Here is a 17230-nt window from a genome sequence, read left to right on the forward strand (position 1 = left end):
TACAATATTCATTGATTTTTGCCATTGAAAAACATCATGTTATTCATATACCAGAAATGTTTGAAGCTACTGACTGAATGAAAAGAGCTGGCATCTCACTCTCTTTGAATCTTCTTTATCATGCTAAGAGGAGCAGGAAAAAGCAAAAAATTTCAGAATTGCACCTTGCAATGTGGAGATATTACTGTTTGTGCATTTACAATATTCATTGATTTTTGCCATTGAAAAACGTCCAGAAATGTTTGAAGCTACTGACTGAATGAAAGGAGCTGGCATCTCACTCTCTTTGAATCTTCCTTATCATGCTAGGATTAGCAGGAAAAAGCAAAAAATTTCAGAATTGCACCTTGCAATGTGGAGAAATTACTGTTTGTGCATTTACAATATTCATTGATTTTTGCCATTGAAAAACATCATGTTATTCATATACCAGAAATGTTTGAAGCTACTGACTGAATGAAAAGAGCTGGCATCTCACTCTCTTTGAATCTTCTTTATCATGCTAAGAGGAGCAGGAAAAAGCAAAAAATTTCAGAATTGCACCTTGCAATGTGGAGATATTACTGTTTGTGCATTTACAATATTCATTGATTTTTGCCATTGAAAAACGTCCAGAAATGTTTGAAGCTACTGACTGAATGAAAGGAGCTGGCATCTCACTCTCTTTGAATCTTCTTTATCATGCTAGGATTAGCAGGAAAAAGCAAAAAATTTCAGAATTGCACCTTGCAATGCGGAGAAATTACTGTTTGTGCATTTACAATATTCATTGATTTTTGCCATTGAAAAACATCATGTTATTCATATACCAGAAATGTTTGAAGCTACTGACTGAATGAAAAGAGCTGGCATCTCACTCTCTTTGAATCTTCTTTATCATGCTAAGAGGAGCAGGAAAAAGCAAAAAATTTCAGAATTGCACCTTGCAATGTGGAGATATTACTGTTTGTGCATTTACAATATTCATTGATTTTTGCCATTGAAAAACGTCCAGAAATGTTTGAAGCTACTGACTGAATGAAAGGAGCTGGCATCTCACTCTCTTTGAATCTTCTTTATCATGCTAGGATTAGCAGGAAAAAGCAAAAAATTTCAGAATTGCACCTTGCAATGCGGAGAAATTACTGTTTGTGCATTTACAATATTCATTGATTTTTGCCATTGAAAAACATCATGTTATTCATATACCAGAAATGTTTGAAGCTACTGACTGAATGAAAAGAGCTGGCATCTCACTCTCTTTGAATCTTCTTTATCATGCTAAGAGGAGCAGGAAAAAGCAAAAAATTTCAGAATTGCAATTTGCAATGTGGAGATATTACTGTTTGTGCATTTACAATATTCATTGATTTTTGCCATTGAAAAACGTCCAGAAATGTTTGAAGCTACTGACTGAATGAAAGGAGCTGGCATCTCACTCTCTTTGAATCTTCTTTATCATGCTAGGATTAGCAGGAAAAAGCAAAAAATTTCAGAATTGCACCTTGCAATGCGGAGAAATTACTGTTTGTGCATTTACAATATTCATTGATTTTTGCCATTGAAAAACATCATGTTATTCATATACCAGAAATGTTTGAAGCTACTGACTGAATGAAAAGAGCTGGCATCTCACTCTCTTTGAATCTTCTTTATCATGCTAAGAGGAGCAGGAAAAAGCAAAAAATTTCAGAATTGCACCTTGCAATGTGGAGATATTACTGTTTGTGCATTTACAATATTCATTGATTTTTGCCATTGAAAAACGTCCAGAAATGTTTGAAGCTACTGACTGAATGAAAGGAGCTGGCATCTCACTCTCTTTGAATCTTCTTTATCATGCTAGGATTAGCAGGAAAAAGCAAAAAATTTCAGAATTGCACCTTGCAATGCGGAGAAATTACTGTTTGTGCATTTACAATATTCATTGATTTTTGCCATTGAAAAACATCATGTTATTCATATACCAGAAATGTTTGAAGCTACTGACTGAATGAAAAGAGCTGGCATCTCACTCTCTTTGAATCTTCTTTATCATGCTAGGATTAGCAGGAAAAAGCAAAAAATTTCAGAATTGCACCTTGCAATGTGGAGATATTACTGTTTGTGCATTTACAATATTCATTGATTTTTGCCATTGAAAAACATCATGTTATTCATATACCAGAAATGTTTGAAGCTACTGACTGAATGAAAAGAGCTGGCATCTCACTCTCTTTGAATCTTCTTTATCATGCTAAGAGGAGCAGGAAAAAGCAAAAAATTTCAGAATTGCACCTTGCAATGTGGAGATATTACTGTTTGTGCATTTACAATATTCATTGATTTTTGCCATTGAAAAACGTCCAGAAATGTTTGAAGCTACTGACTGAATGAAAGGAGCTGGCATCTCACTCTCTTTGAATCTTCTTTATCATGCTAGGATTAGCAGGAAAAAGCAAAAAATTTCAGAATTGCACCTTGCAATGCGGAGAAATTACTGTTTGTGCATTTACAATATTCATTGATTTTTGCCATTGAAAAACATCATGTTATTCATATACCAGAAATGTTTGAAGCTACTGACTGAATGAAAAGAGCTGGCATCTCACTCTCTTTGAATCTTCTTTATCATGCTAAGAGGAGCAGGAAAAAGCAAAAAAATTCAGAATTGCAATTTGCAATGTGGAGATATTACTGTTTGTGCATTTACAATATTCATTGATTTTTGCCATTGAAAAACGTCCAGAAATGTTTGAAGCTACTGACTGAATGAAAGGAGCTGGCATCTCACTCTCTTTGAATCTTCTTTATCATGCTAGGATTAGCAGGAAAAAGCAAAAAATTTCAGAATTGCACCTTGCAATGCGGAGAAATTACTGTTTGTGCATTTACAATATTCATTGATTTTTGCCATTGAAAAACATCATGTTATTCATATACCAGAAATGTTTGAAGCTACTGACTGAATGAAAAGAGCTGGCATCTCACTCTCTTTGAATCTTCTTTATCATGCTAAGAGGAGCAGGAAAAAGCAAAAAATTTCAGAATTGCACCTTGCAATGTGGAGATATTACTGTTTGTGCATTTACAATATTCATTGATTTTTGCCATTGAAAAACGTCCAGAAATGTTTGAAGCTACTGACTGAATGAAAGGAGCTGGCATCTCACTCTCTTTGAATCTTCTTTATCATGCTAGGATTAGCAGGAAAAAGCAAAAAATTTCAGAATTGCACCTTGCAATGCGGAGAAATTACTGTTTGTGCATTTACAATATTCATTGATTTTTGCCATTGAAAAACATCATGTTATTCATATACCAGAAATGTTTGAAGCTACTGACTGAATGAAAAGAGCTGGCATCTCACTCTCTTTGAATCTTCTTTATCATGCTAAGAGGAGCAGGAAAAAGCAAAAAATTTCAGAATTGCAATTTGCAATGTGGAGATATTACTGTTTGTGCATTTACAATATTCATTGATTTTTGCCATTGAAAAACGTCCAGAAATGTTTGAAGCTACTGACTGAATGAAAGGAGCTGGCATCTCACTCTCTTTGAATCTTCTTTATCATGCTAGGATTAGCAGGAAAAAGCAAAAAATTTCAGAATTGCACCTTGCAATGCGGAGAAATTACTGTTTGTGCATTTACAATATTCATTGATTTTTGCCATTGAAAAACATCATGTTATTCATATACCAGAAATGTTTGAAGCTACTGACTGAATGAAAAGAGCTGGCATCTCACTCTCTTTGAATCTTCTTTATCATGCTAAGAGGAGCAGGAAAAAGCAAAAAATTTCAGAATTGCACCTTGCAATGTGGAGATATTACTGTTTGTGCATTTACAATATTCATTGATTTTTGCCATTGAAAAACGTCCAGAAATGTTTGAAGCTACTGACTGAATGAAAGGAGCTGGCATCTCACTCTCTTTGAATCTTCCTTATCATGCTAGGATTAGCAGGAAAAAGCAAAAAATTTCAGAATTGCACCTTGCAATGTGGAGAAATTACTGTTTGTGCATTTACAATATTCATTGATTTTTGCCATTGAAAAACATCATGTTATTCATATACCAGAAATGTTTGAAGCTACTGACTGAATGAAAAGAGCTGGCATCTCACTCTCTTTGAATCTTCTTTATCATGCTAAGAGGAGCAGGAAAAAGCAAAAAATTTCAGAATTGCACCTTGCAATGTGGAGATATTACTGTTTGTGCATTTACAATATTCATTGATTTTTGCCATTGAAAAACGTCCAGAAATGTTTGAAGCTACTGACTGAATGAAAGGAGCTGGCATCTCACTCTCTTTGAATCTTCTTTATCATGCTAGGATTAGCAGGAAAAAGCAAAAAATTTCAGAATTGCACCTTGCAATGCGGAGAAATTACTGTTTGTGCATTTACAATATTCATTGATTTTTGCCATTGAAAAACATCATGTTATTCATATACCAGAAATGTTTGAAGCTACTGACTGAATGAAAAGAGCTGGCATCTCACTCTCTTTGAATCTTCTTTATCATGCTAAGAGGAGCAGGAAAAAGCAAAAAATTTCAGAATTGCACCTTGCAATGTGGAGATATTACTGTTTGTGCATTTACAATATTCATTGATTTTTGCCATTGAAAAACGTCCAGAAATGTTTGAAGCTACTGACTGAATGAAAGGAGCTGGCATCTCACTCTCTTTGAATCTTCTTTATCATGCTAGGATTAGCAGGAAAAAGCAAAAAATTTCAGAATTGCACCTTGCAATGCGGAGAAATTACTGTTTGTGCATTTACAATATTCATTGATTTTTGCCATTGAAAAACATCATGTTATTCATATACCAGAAATGTTTGAAGCTACTGACTGAATGAAAAGAGCTGGCATCTCACTCTCTTTGAATCTTCTTTATCATGCTAAGAGGAGCAGGAAAAAGCAAAAAATTTCAGAATTGCAATTTGCAATGTGGAGATATTACTGTTTGTGCATTTACAATATTCATTGATTTTTGCCATTGAAAAACGTCCAGAAATGTTTGAAGCTACTGACTGAATGAAAGGAGCTGGCATCTCACTCTCTTTGAATCTTCTTTATCATGCTAGGATTAGCAGGAAAAAGCAAAAAATTTCAGAATTGCACCTTGCAATGCGGAGAAATTACTGTTTGTGCATTTACAATATTCATTGATTTTTGCCATTGAAAAACATCATGTTATTCATATACCAGAAATGTTTGAAGCTACGGACTGAATGAAAAGAGCTGGCATCTCACTCTCTTTGAATCTTCTTTATCATGCTAAGAGGAGCAGGAAAAAGCAAAAAATTTCAGAATTGCACCTTGCAATGTGGAGATATTACTGTTTGTGCATTTACAATATTCATTGATTTTTGCCATTGAAAAACGTCCAGAAATGTTTGAAGCTACTGACTGAATGAAAGGAGCTGGCATCTCACTCTCTTTGAATCTTCTTTATCATGCTAGGATTAGCAGGAAAAAGCAAAAAATTTCAGAATTGCACCTTGCAATGCGGAGAAATTACTGTTTGTGCATTTACAATATTCATTGATTTTTGCCATTGAAAAACATCATGTTATTCATATACCAGAAATGTTTGAAGCTACTGACTGAATGAAAAGAGCTGGCATCTCACTCTCTTTGAATCTTCTTTATCATGCTAGGATTAGCAGGAAAAAGCAAAAAATTTCAGAATTGCACCTTGCAATGTGGAGATATTACTGTTTGTGCATTTACAATATTCATTGATTTTTGCCATTGAAAAACATCATGTTATTCATATACCAGAAATGTTTGAAGCTACTGACTGAATGAAAAGAGCTGGCATCTCACTCTCTTTGAATCTTCTTTATCATGCTAAGAGGAGCAGGAAAAAGCAAAAAATTTCAGAATTGCACCTTGCAATGTGGAGATATTACTGTTTGTGCATTTACAATATTCATTGATTTTTGCCATTGAAAAACGTCCAGAAATGTTTGAAGCTACTGACTGAATGAAAGGAGCTGGCATCTCACTCTCTTTGAATCTTCTTTATCATGCTAGGATTAGCAGGAAAAAGCAAAAAATTTCAGAATTGCACCTTGCAATGCGGAGAAATTACTGTTTGTGCATTTACAATATTCATTGATTTTTGCCATTGAAAAACATCATGTTATTCATATACCAGAAATGTTTGAAGCTACTGACTGAATGAAAAGAGCTGGCATCTCACTCTCTTTGAATCTTCTTTATCATGCTAAGAGGAGCAGGAAAAAGCAAAAAAATTCAGAATTGCAATTTGCAATGTGGAGATATTACTGTTTGTGCATTTACAATATTCATTGATTTTTGCCATTGAAAAACGTCCAGAAATGTTTGAAGCTACTGACTGAATGAAAGGAGCTGGCATCTCACTCTCTTTGAATCTTCTTTATCATGCTAGGATTAGCAGGAAAAAGCAAAAAATTACAGAATTGCACCTTGCAATGCGGAGAAATTACTGTTTGTGCATTTACAATATTCATTGATTTTTGCCATTGAAAAATATCATGTTATTCATATACCAGAAATGTTTGAAGCTACTGACTGAATGAAAAGAGCTGGCATCTCACTCTCTTTGAATCTTCTTTATCATGCTAAGAGGAGCAGGAAAAAGCAAAAAATTTCAGAATTGCACCTTGCAATGTGGAGATATTACTGTTTGTGCATTTACAATATTCATTGATTTTTGCCATTGAAAAACGTCCAGAAATGTTTGAAGCTACTGACTGAATGAAAGGAGCTGGCATCTCACTCTCTTTGAATCTTCTTTATCATGCTAGGATTAGCAGGAAAAAGCAAAAAATTACAGAATTGCACCTTGCAATGCGGAGAAATTACTGTTTGTGCATTTACAATATTCATTGATTTTTGCCATTGAAAAATATCATGTTATTCATATACCAGAAATGTTTGAAGCTACTGACTGAATGAAAAGAGCTGGCATCTCACTCTCTTTGCATCTTCTTTATCATGCTAGGATTAGCAGGAAAAAGCAAAAAATTTCAGAATTGCACCTTGCAATGTGGAGATATTACTGTTTGTGCATTTACAATATTCATTGATTTTTGCCATTGAAAAACATCATGTTATTCATATACCAGAAATGTTTGAAGCTACTGACTGAATGAAAAGAGCTGGCATCTCACTCTCTTTGAATCTTCTTTATCATGCTAAGAGGAGCAGGAAAAAGCAAAACATTTCAGAATTGCACCTTGCAATGTGGAGATATTACTGTTTGTGCATTTACAATATTCATTGATTTTTGCCATTGAAAAACGTCCAGAAATGTTTGAAGCTACTGACTGAATGAAAGGAGCTGGCATCTCACTCTCTTTGAATCTTCTTTATCATGCTAGAATTAGCAGGAAAAAGCAAAAAATTTCAGAATTGCACCTTGCAATGCGGAGAAATTACTGTTTGTGCATTTACAATATTCATTGATTTTTGCCATTGAAAAACATCATGTTATTCATATACCAGAAATGTTTGAAGCTACTGACTGAATGAAAAGAGCTGGCATCTCACTCTCTTTGAATCTTCTTTATCATGCTAAGAGGAGCAGGAAAAAGCAAAAAATTTCAGAATTGCACCTTGCAATGTGGAGATATTACTGTTTGTGCATTTACAATATTCATTGATTTTTGCCATTGAAAAACGTCCAGAAATGTTTGAAGCTACTGACTGAATGAAAGGAGCTGGCATCTCACTCTCTTTGAATCTTCTTTATCATGCTAGGATTAGCAGGAAAAAGCAAAAAATTTCAGAATTGCACCTTGCAATGCGGAGAAATTACTGCTTGTGCATTTACAATATTCATTGATTTTTGCCATTGAAAAACGTCCAGAAATGTTTGAAGCTACTGACTGAATGAAAGGAGCTGGCATCTCACTCTCTTTGAATCTTCTTTATCATGCTAGGATTAGCAGGAAAAAGCAAAAAAATTTCAGAATTGCACCTTGCAATGCGGAGAAATTACTGTTTGTGCATTTACAATATTCATTGATTTTTGCCATTGAAAAACATCATGTTATTCATATACCAGAAATGTTTGAAGCTACTGACTGAATGAAAAGAGCTGGCATCTCACTCTCTTTGAATCTTCTTTATCATGTTAAAAGAAGCAGGAAAAAGCAAAAAATTTCAGAATTGCAATTTGCAATGTGGAGATATTACTGTTTGTGCATTTACAATATTCATTGATTTTTGCCATTGAAAAACGTCCAGAAATGTTTGAAGCTACTGACTGAATGAAAGGAGCTGGCATCTCACTCTCTTTGAATCTTCTTTATCATGCTAGGATTAGCAGGAAAAAGCAAAAAATTTCAGAATTGCACCTTGCAATGCGGAGAAATTACTGTTTGTGCATTTACAATATTCATTGATTTTTGCCATTGAAAAACATCATGTTATTCATATACCAGAAATGTTTGAAGCTACTGACTGAATGAAAAGAGCTGGCATCTCACTCTCTTTGAATCTTCTTTATCATACTAAGAGGAGCAGGAAAAAGCAAAAAATTTCAGAATTGCACCTTGCAATGTGGAGATATTACTGTTTGTGCATTTACAATATTCATTGATTTTTGCCATTGAAAAACGTCCAGAAATGTTTGAAGCTACTGACTGAATGAAAGGAGCTGGCATCTCACTCTCTTTGAATCTTCTTTATCATGCTAGGATTAGCAGGAAAAAGCAAAAAATTTCAGAATTGCACCTTGCAATGCGGAGAAATTACTGTTTGTGCATTTACAATATTCATTGATTTTTGCCATTGAAAAACATCATGTTATTCATATACCAGAAATGTTTGAAGCTACTGACTGAATGAAAAGAGCTGGCATCTCACTCTCTTTGAATCTTCTTTATCATGCTAAGAGGAGCAGGAAAAAGCAAAAAATTTCAGAATTGCACCTTGCAATGTGGAGATATTACTGTTTGTGCATTTACAATATTCATTGATTTTTGCCATTGAAAAACGTCCAGAAATGTTTGAAGCTACTGACTGAATGAAAGGAGCTGGCATCTCACTCTCTTTGAATCTTCTTTATCATGCTAGGATTAGCAGGAAAAAGCAAAAAATTTCAGAATTGCACCTTGCAATGCGGAGAAATTACTGTTTGTGCATTTACAATATTCATTGATTTTTGCCATTGAAAAACATCATGTTATTCATATACCAGAAATGTTTGAAGCTACTGACTGAATGAAAAGAGCTGGCATCTCACTCTCTTTGAATCTTCTTTATCATGCTAAGAGGAGCAGGAAAAAGCAAAAAATTTCAGAATTGCACCTTGCAATGTGGAGATATTACTGTTTGTGCATTTACAATATTCATTGATTTTTGCCATTGAAAAACGTCCAGAAATGTTTGAAGCTACTGACTGAATGAAAGGAGCTGGCATCTCACTCTCTTTGAATCTTCTTTATCATGCTAGGATTAGCAGGAAAAAGCAAAAAATTTCAGAATTGCACCTTGCAATGCGGAGAAATTACTGTTTGTGCATTTACAATATTCATTGATTTTTGCCATTGAAAAACATCATGTTATTCATATACCAGAAATGTTTGAAGCTACTGACTGAATGAAAAGAGCTGGCATCTCACTCTCTTTGAATCTTCTTTATCATGCTAGGATGAACAGGAAAAAGCAAAAAATTTCAGAATTGCACCTTGCAATGAGGAGATATTACTGTTTGTGCATTTACAATATTCATTGATTTTTGCCATTGAAAAACATCATGTTATTCATATACCAGAAATGTTTGAAGCTACTGACTGAATGAAAAGAGCTGGCATCTCACTCTCTTTGAATCTTCTTTATCATGCTAAGAGGAGCAGGAAAAAGCAAAAAATTTCAGAATTGCACCTTGCAATGTGGAGATATTAATGTTTGTGCATTTACAATATTCATTGATTTTTGCTATTGAAAAACGTCCAGAAATGTTTGAAGCTACTGACTGAATGAAAGGAGCTGGCATCTCACTCTCTTTGAATCTTCTTTATCATGCTAGGATTAGCAGGAAAAAGCAAAAAATTTCAGAATTGCACCTTGCAATGCGGAGAAATTACTGTTTGTGCATTTACAATATTCATTGATTTTTGCCATTGAAAAACATCATGTTATTCATATACCAGAAATGTTTGAAGCTACTGACTGAATGAAAAGAGCTGGCATCTCACTCTCTTTGAATCTTCTTTATCATGCTAAGAGGAGCAGGAAAAAGCAAAAAATTTCAGAATTGCACCTTGCAATGTGGAGATATTACTGTTTGTGCATTTACAATATTCATTGATTTTTGCCATTGAAAAATGTCCAGAAATGTTTGAAGCTACTGATTGAATGAAAGGAGCTGGCATCTCACTCTCTTTGAATCTTCTTTATCATGCTAGGATTAGCAGGAAAAAGCAAAAAATTTCAGAATTGCACCTTGCAATGCGGAGAAATTACTGTTTGTGCATTTACAATATTCATTGATTTTTGCCATTGAAAAACATCATGTTATTATTATACCAGAAATGTTTGAAGCTACTGACTGAATGAAAAGAGCTGGCATCTCACTCTCTTTGAATCTTCTTTATCATGCTAGGATTAGCAGGAAAAAGCAAAAAATTTCAGAATTGCACCTTGCAATGTGGAGATATTACTGTTTGTGCATTTACAATATTCATTGATTTTTGCCATTGAAAAACATCATGTTATTCATATACCAGAAATGTTTGAAGCTACTGACTGAATGAAAAGAGCTGGCATCTCACTCTCTTTGAATCTTCTTTATCATGCTAAGAGGAGCAGGAAAAAGCAAAAAATTTCAGAATTGCACCTTGCAATGTGGAGATATTACTGTTTGTGCATTTACAATATTCATTGATTTTTGCCATTGAAAAACGTCCAGAAATGTTTGAAGCTACTGACTGAATGAAAGGAGCTGGCATCTCACTCTCTTTGAATCTTCTTTATCATGCTAGGATTAGCAGGAAAAAGCAAAAAATTTCAGAATTGCACCTTGCAATGCGGAGAAATTACTGTTTGTGCATTTACAATATTCATTGATTTTTGCCATTGAAAAACATCATGTTATTCATATACCAGAAATGTTTGAAGCTACTGACTGAATGAAAAGAGCTGGCATCTCACTCTCTTTGAATCTTCTTTATCATGCTAAGAGGAGCAGGAAAAAGCAAAAAATTTCAGAATTGCACCTTGCAATGTGGAGATATTACTGTTTGTGCATTTACAATATTCATTGATTTTTGCCATTGAAAAACGTCCAGAAATGTTTGAAGCTACTGACTGAATGAAAGGAGCTGGCATCTCACTCTCTTTGAATCTTCTTTATCATGCTAGGATTAGCAGGAAAAAGGAAAAAATTTCAGAATTGCACCTTGCAATGCGGAGAAATTACTGTTTGTGCATTTACAATATTCATTGATTTTTGCCATTGAAAAACATCATGTTATTCATATACCAGAAATGTTTGAAGCTACTGACTGAATGAAAAGAGCTGGCATCTCACTCTCTTTGAATCTTCTTTATCATACTAAGAGGAGCAGGAAAAAGCAAAAAATTTCAGAATTGCACCTTGCAATGTGGAGATATTACTGTTTGTGCATTTACAATATTCATTGATTTTTGCCATTGAAAAACGTCCAGAAATGTTTGAAGCTACTGACTGAATGAAAGGAGCTGGCATCTCACTCTCTTTGAATCTTCTTTATCATGCTAGGATTAGCAGGAAAAAGCAAAAAATTTCAGAATTGCACCTTGCAATGCGGAGAAATTACTGTTTGTGCATTTACAATATTCATTGATTTTTGCCATTGAAAAACATCATGTTATTCATATACCAGAAATGTTTGAAGCTACTGACTGAATGAAAAGAGCTGGCATCTCACTCTCTTTGAATCTTCTTTATCATGCTAAGAGGAGCAGGAAAAAGCAAAAAATTTCAGAATTGCACCTTGCAATGTGGAGATATTACTGTTTGTGCATTTACAATATTCATTGATTTTTGCCATTGAAAAACGTCCAGAAATGTTTGAAGCTACTGACTGAATGAAAGGAGCTGGCATCTCACTCTCTTTGAATCTTCTTTATCATGCTAGGATTAGCAGGAAAAAGCAAAAAATTTCAGAATTGCACCTTGCAATGCGGAGAAATTACTGTTTGTGCATTTACAATATTCATTGATTTTTGCCATTGAAAAACATCATGTTATTCATATACCAGAAATGTTTGAAGCTACTGACTGAATGAAAAGAGCTGGCATCTCACTCTCTTTGAATCTTCTTTATCATGCTAAGAGGAGCAGGAAAAAGCAAAAAATTTCAGAATTGCACCTTGCAATGTGGAGATATTACTGTTTGTGCATTTACAATATTCATTGATTTTTGCCATTGAAAAACGTCCAGAAATGTTTGAAGCTACTGACTGAATGAAAGGAGCTGGCATCTCACTCTCTTTGAATCTTCTTTATCATGCTAGGATTAGCAGGAAAAAGCAAAAAATTTCAGAATTGCACCTTGCAATGCGGAGAAATTACTGTTTGTGCATTTACAATATTCATTGATTTTTGCCATTGAAAAACATCATGTTATTCATATACCAGAAATGTTTGAAGCTACTGACTGAATGAAAAGAGCTGGCATCTCACTCTCTTTGAATCTTCTTTATCATGCTAGGATGAACAGGAAAAAGCAAAAAATTTCAGAATTGCACCTTGCAATGAGGAGATATTACTGTTTGTGCATTTACAATATTCATTGATTTTTGCCATTGAAAAACATCATGTTATTCATATACCAGAAATGTTTGAAGCTACTGACTGAATGAAAAGAGCTGGCATCTCACTCTCTTTGAATCTTCTTTATCATGCTAAGAGGAGCAGGAAAAAGCAAAAAATTTCAGAATTGCACCTTGCAATGTGGAGATATTAATGTTTGTGCATTTACAATATTCATTGATTTTTGCTATTGAAAAACGTCCAGAAATGTTTGAAGCTACTGACTGAATGAAAGGAGCTGGCATCTCACTCTCTTTGAATCTTCTTTATCATGCTAGGATTAGCAGGAAAAAGCAAAAAATTTCAGAATTGCACCTTGCAATGCGGAGAAATTACTGTTTGTGCATTTACAATATTCATTGATTTTTGCCATTGAAAAACATCATGTTATTCATATACCAGAAATGTTTGAAGCTACTGACTGAATGAAAAGAGCTGGCATCTCACTCTCTTTGAATCTTCTTTATCATGCTAAGAGGAGCAGGAAAAAGCAAAAAATTTCAGAATTGCACCTTGCAATGTGGAGATATTACTGTTTGTGCATTTACAATATTCATTGATTTTTGCCATTGAAAAATGTCCAGAAATGTTTGAAGCTACTGATTGAATGAAAGGAGCTGGCATCTCACTCTCTTTGAATCTTCTTTATCATGCTAGGATTAGCAGGAAAAAGCAAAAAATTTCAGAATTGCACCTTGCAATGCGGAGAAATTACTGTTTGTGCATTTACAATATTCATTGATTTTTGCCATTGAAAAACATCATGTTATTATTATACCAGAAATGTTTGAAGCTACTGACTGAATGAAAAGAGCTGGCATCTCACTCTCTTTGAATCTTCTTTATCATGCTAGGATTAGCAGGAAAAAGCAAAAAATTTCAGAATTGCACCTTGCAATGTGGAGATATTACTGTTTGTGCATTTACAATATTCATTGATTTTTGCCATTGAAAAACATCATGTTATTCATATACCAGAAATGTTTGAAGCTACTGACTGAATGAAAAGAGCTGGCATCTCACTCTCTTTGAATCTTCTTTATCATGCTAAGAGGAGCAGGAAAAAGCAAAAAATTTCAGAATTGCACCTTGCAATGTGGAGATATTACTGTTTGTGCATTTACAATATTCATTGATTTTTGCCATTGAAAAACGTCCAGAAATGTTTGAAGCTACTGACTGAATGAAAGGAGCTGGCATCTCACTCTCTTTGAATCTTCTTTATCATGCTAGGATTAGCAGGAAAAAGCAAAAAATTTCAGAATTGCACCTTGCAATGCGGAGAAATTACTGTTTGTGCATTTACAATATTCATTGATTTTTGCCATTGAAAAACATCATGTTATTCATATACCAGAAATGTTTGAAGCTACTGACTGAATGAAAAGAGCTGGCATCTCACTCTCTTTGAATCTTCTTTATCATGCTAAGAGGAGCAGGAAAAAGCAAAAAATTTCAGAATTGCACCTTGCAATGTGGAGATATTACTGTTTGTGCATTTACAATATTCATTGATTTTTGCCATTGAAAAACGTCCAGAAATGTTTGAAGCTACTGACTGAATGAAAGGAGCTGGCATCTCACTCTCTTTGAATCTTCTTTATCATGCTAGGATTAGCAGGAAAAAGGAAAAAATTTCAGAATTGCACCTTGCAATGCGGAGAAATTACTGTTTGTGCATTTACAATATTCATTGATTTTTGCCATTGAAAAACATCATGTTATTCATATACCAGAAATGTTTGAAGCTACTGACTGAATGAAAAGAGCTGGCATCTCACTCTCTTTGAATCTTCTTTATCATGCTAAGAGGAGCAGGAAAAAGCAAAAAATTTCAGAATTGCACCTTGCAATGTGGAGATATTACTGTTTGTGCATTTACAATATTCATTGATTTTTGCCATTGAAAAACGTCCAGAAATGTTTGAAGCTACTGACTGAATGAAAGGAGCTGGCATCTCACTCTCTTTGAATCTTCTTTATCATGCTAGGATTAGCAGGAAAAAGCAAAAAATTTCAGAATTGCACCTTGCAATGCGGAGAAATTACTGTTTGTGCATTTACAATATTCATTGATTTTTGCCATTGAAAAACATCATGTTATTCATATACCAGAAATGTTTGAAGCTACTGACTGAATGAAAAGAGCTGGCATCTCACTCTCTTTGAATCTTCTTTATCATGCTAAGAGGAGCAGGAAAAAGCAAAAAAATTCAGAATTGCACCTTGCAATGTGGAGATATTACTGTTTGTGCATTTACAATATTCATTGATTTTTGCCATTGAAAAACGTCCAGAAATGTTTGAAGCTACTGACTGAATGAAAGGAGCTGGCATCTCACTCTCTTTGAATCTTCCTTATCATGCTAGGATTAGCAGGAAAAAGCAAAAAATTTCAGAATTGCACCTTGCAATGTGGAGAAATTACTGTTTGTGCATTTACAATATTCATTGATTTTTGCCATTGAAAAACATCATGTTATTCATATACCAGAAATGTTTGAAGCTACTGACTGAATGAAAAGAGCTGGCATCTCACTCTCTTTGAATCTTCTTTATCATGCTAGGATTAGCAGGAAAAAGCAAAAAATTTCAGAATTGCACCTTGCAATGTGGAGATATTACTGTTTGTGCATTTACAATATTCATTGATTTTTGCCATTGAAAAACATCATGTTATTCATATTCCAGAAATGTTTGAAGCTACTGACTGAATGAAAAGAGCTGGCATCTCACTCTCTTTGAATCTTCTTTATCATGCTAAGAGGAGCAGGAAAAAGCAAAAAATTTCAGAATTGCACCTTGCAATGTGGAGATATTACTGTTTGTGCATTTACAATATTCATTGATTTTTGCCATTGAAAAACGTCCAGAAATGTTTGAAGCTACTGACTGAATGAAAGGAGCTGGCATCTCACTCTCTTTGAATCTTCTTTATCATGCTAGGATTAGCAGGAAAAAGCAAAAAATTTCAGAATTGCACCTTGCAATGCGGAGAAATTACTGTTTGTGCATTTACAATATTCATTGATTTTTGCCATTGAAAAACATCATGTTATTCATATACCAGAAATGTTTGAAGCTACTGACTGAATGAAAAGAGCTGGCATCTCACTCTCTTTGAATCTTCTTTATCATGCTAAGAGGAGCAGGAAAAAGCAAAAAATTTCAGAATTGCACCTTGCAATGTGGAGATATTACTGTTTGTGCATTTACAATATTCATTGATTTTTGCCATTGAAAAACGTCCAGAAATGTTTGAAGCTACTGACTGAAAGAAAGGAGCTGGCATCTCACTCTCTTTGAATCTTCTTTATCATGCTAGGATTAGCAGGAAAAAGCAAAAAATTTCAGAATTGCACCTTGCAATGCGGAGAAATTACTGTTTGTGCATTTACAATATTCATTGAATTTTGCCATTGAAAAACATCATGTTATTCATATACCAGAAATGTTTGAAGCTACTGACTGAATGAAAAGAGCTGGCATCTCACTCTCTTTGAATCTTCTTTATCATGCTAGGATTAGCAGGAAAAAGCAAAAAATTTCAGAATTGCACCTTGCAATGTGAAGATATTACTGTTTGTGCATTTACAATATTCATTGATTTTTGCCATTGAAAAACATCATGTTATTCATATACCAGAAATGTTTGAAGCTACTGACTGAATGAAAAGAGCTGGCATCTCACTCTCTTTGAATCTTCTTTATCATGCTAAGAGGAGCAGGAAAAAGCAAAAAATTTCAGAATTGCACCTTGCAATGTGGAGATATTACTGTTTGTGCATTTACAATATTCATTGATTTTTGCCATTGAAAAACGTCCAGAAATGTTTGAAGCTACTGACTGAATGAAAGGAGCTGGCATCTCACTCTCTTTGAATCTTCTTTATCATGCTAGGATTAGCAGGAAAAAGCAAAAAATTTCAGAATTGCACCTTGCAATGCGGAGAAATTACTGTTTGTGCATTTACAATATTCATTGATTTTTGCCATTGAAAAACATCATGTTATTCATATACCAGAAATGTTTGAAGCTACTGACTGAATGAAAAGAGCTGGCATCTCACTCTCTTTGAATCTTCTTTATCATGCTAAGAGGAGCAGGAAAAAGCAAAAAATTTCAGAATTGCACCTTGCAATGTGGAGATATTACTGTTTGTGCATTTACAATATTCATTGATTTTTGCCATTGAAAAACGTCCAGAAATGTTTGAAGCTACTGAATGAATGAAAGGAGCTGGCATCTCACTCTCTTTGAATCTTCCTTATCATGCTAGGATTAGCAGGAAAAAGCAAAAAATTTCAGAATTGCACCTTGCAATGTGGAGAAATTACTGTTTGTGCATTTACAATATTCATTGATTTTTGCCATTGAAAAACATCATGTTATTCATATACCAGAAATGTTTGAAGCTACTGACTGAATGAAAAGAGCTGGCATCTCACTCTCTTTGAATCTTC

Source organism: Phyllobates terribilis, unplaced genomic scaffold, assembly GCF_046119375.1.
Source record: "Phyllobates terribilis strain yellow unplaced genomic scaffold, ASM4611937v1 Scaffold_182__1_contigs__length_3807330, whole genome shotgun sequence".
NCBI classification, from domain to species: domain Eukaryota; kingdom Metazoa; phylum Chordata; class Amphibia; order Anura; family Dendrobatidae; genus Phyllobates; species Phyllobates terribilis.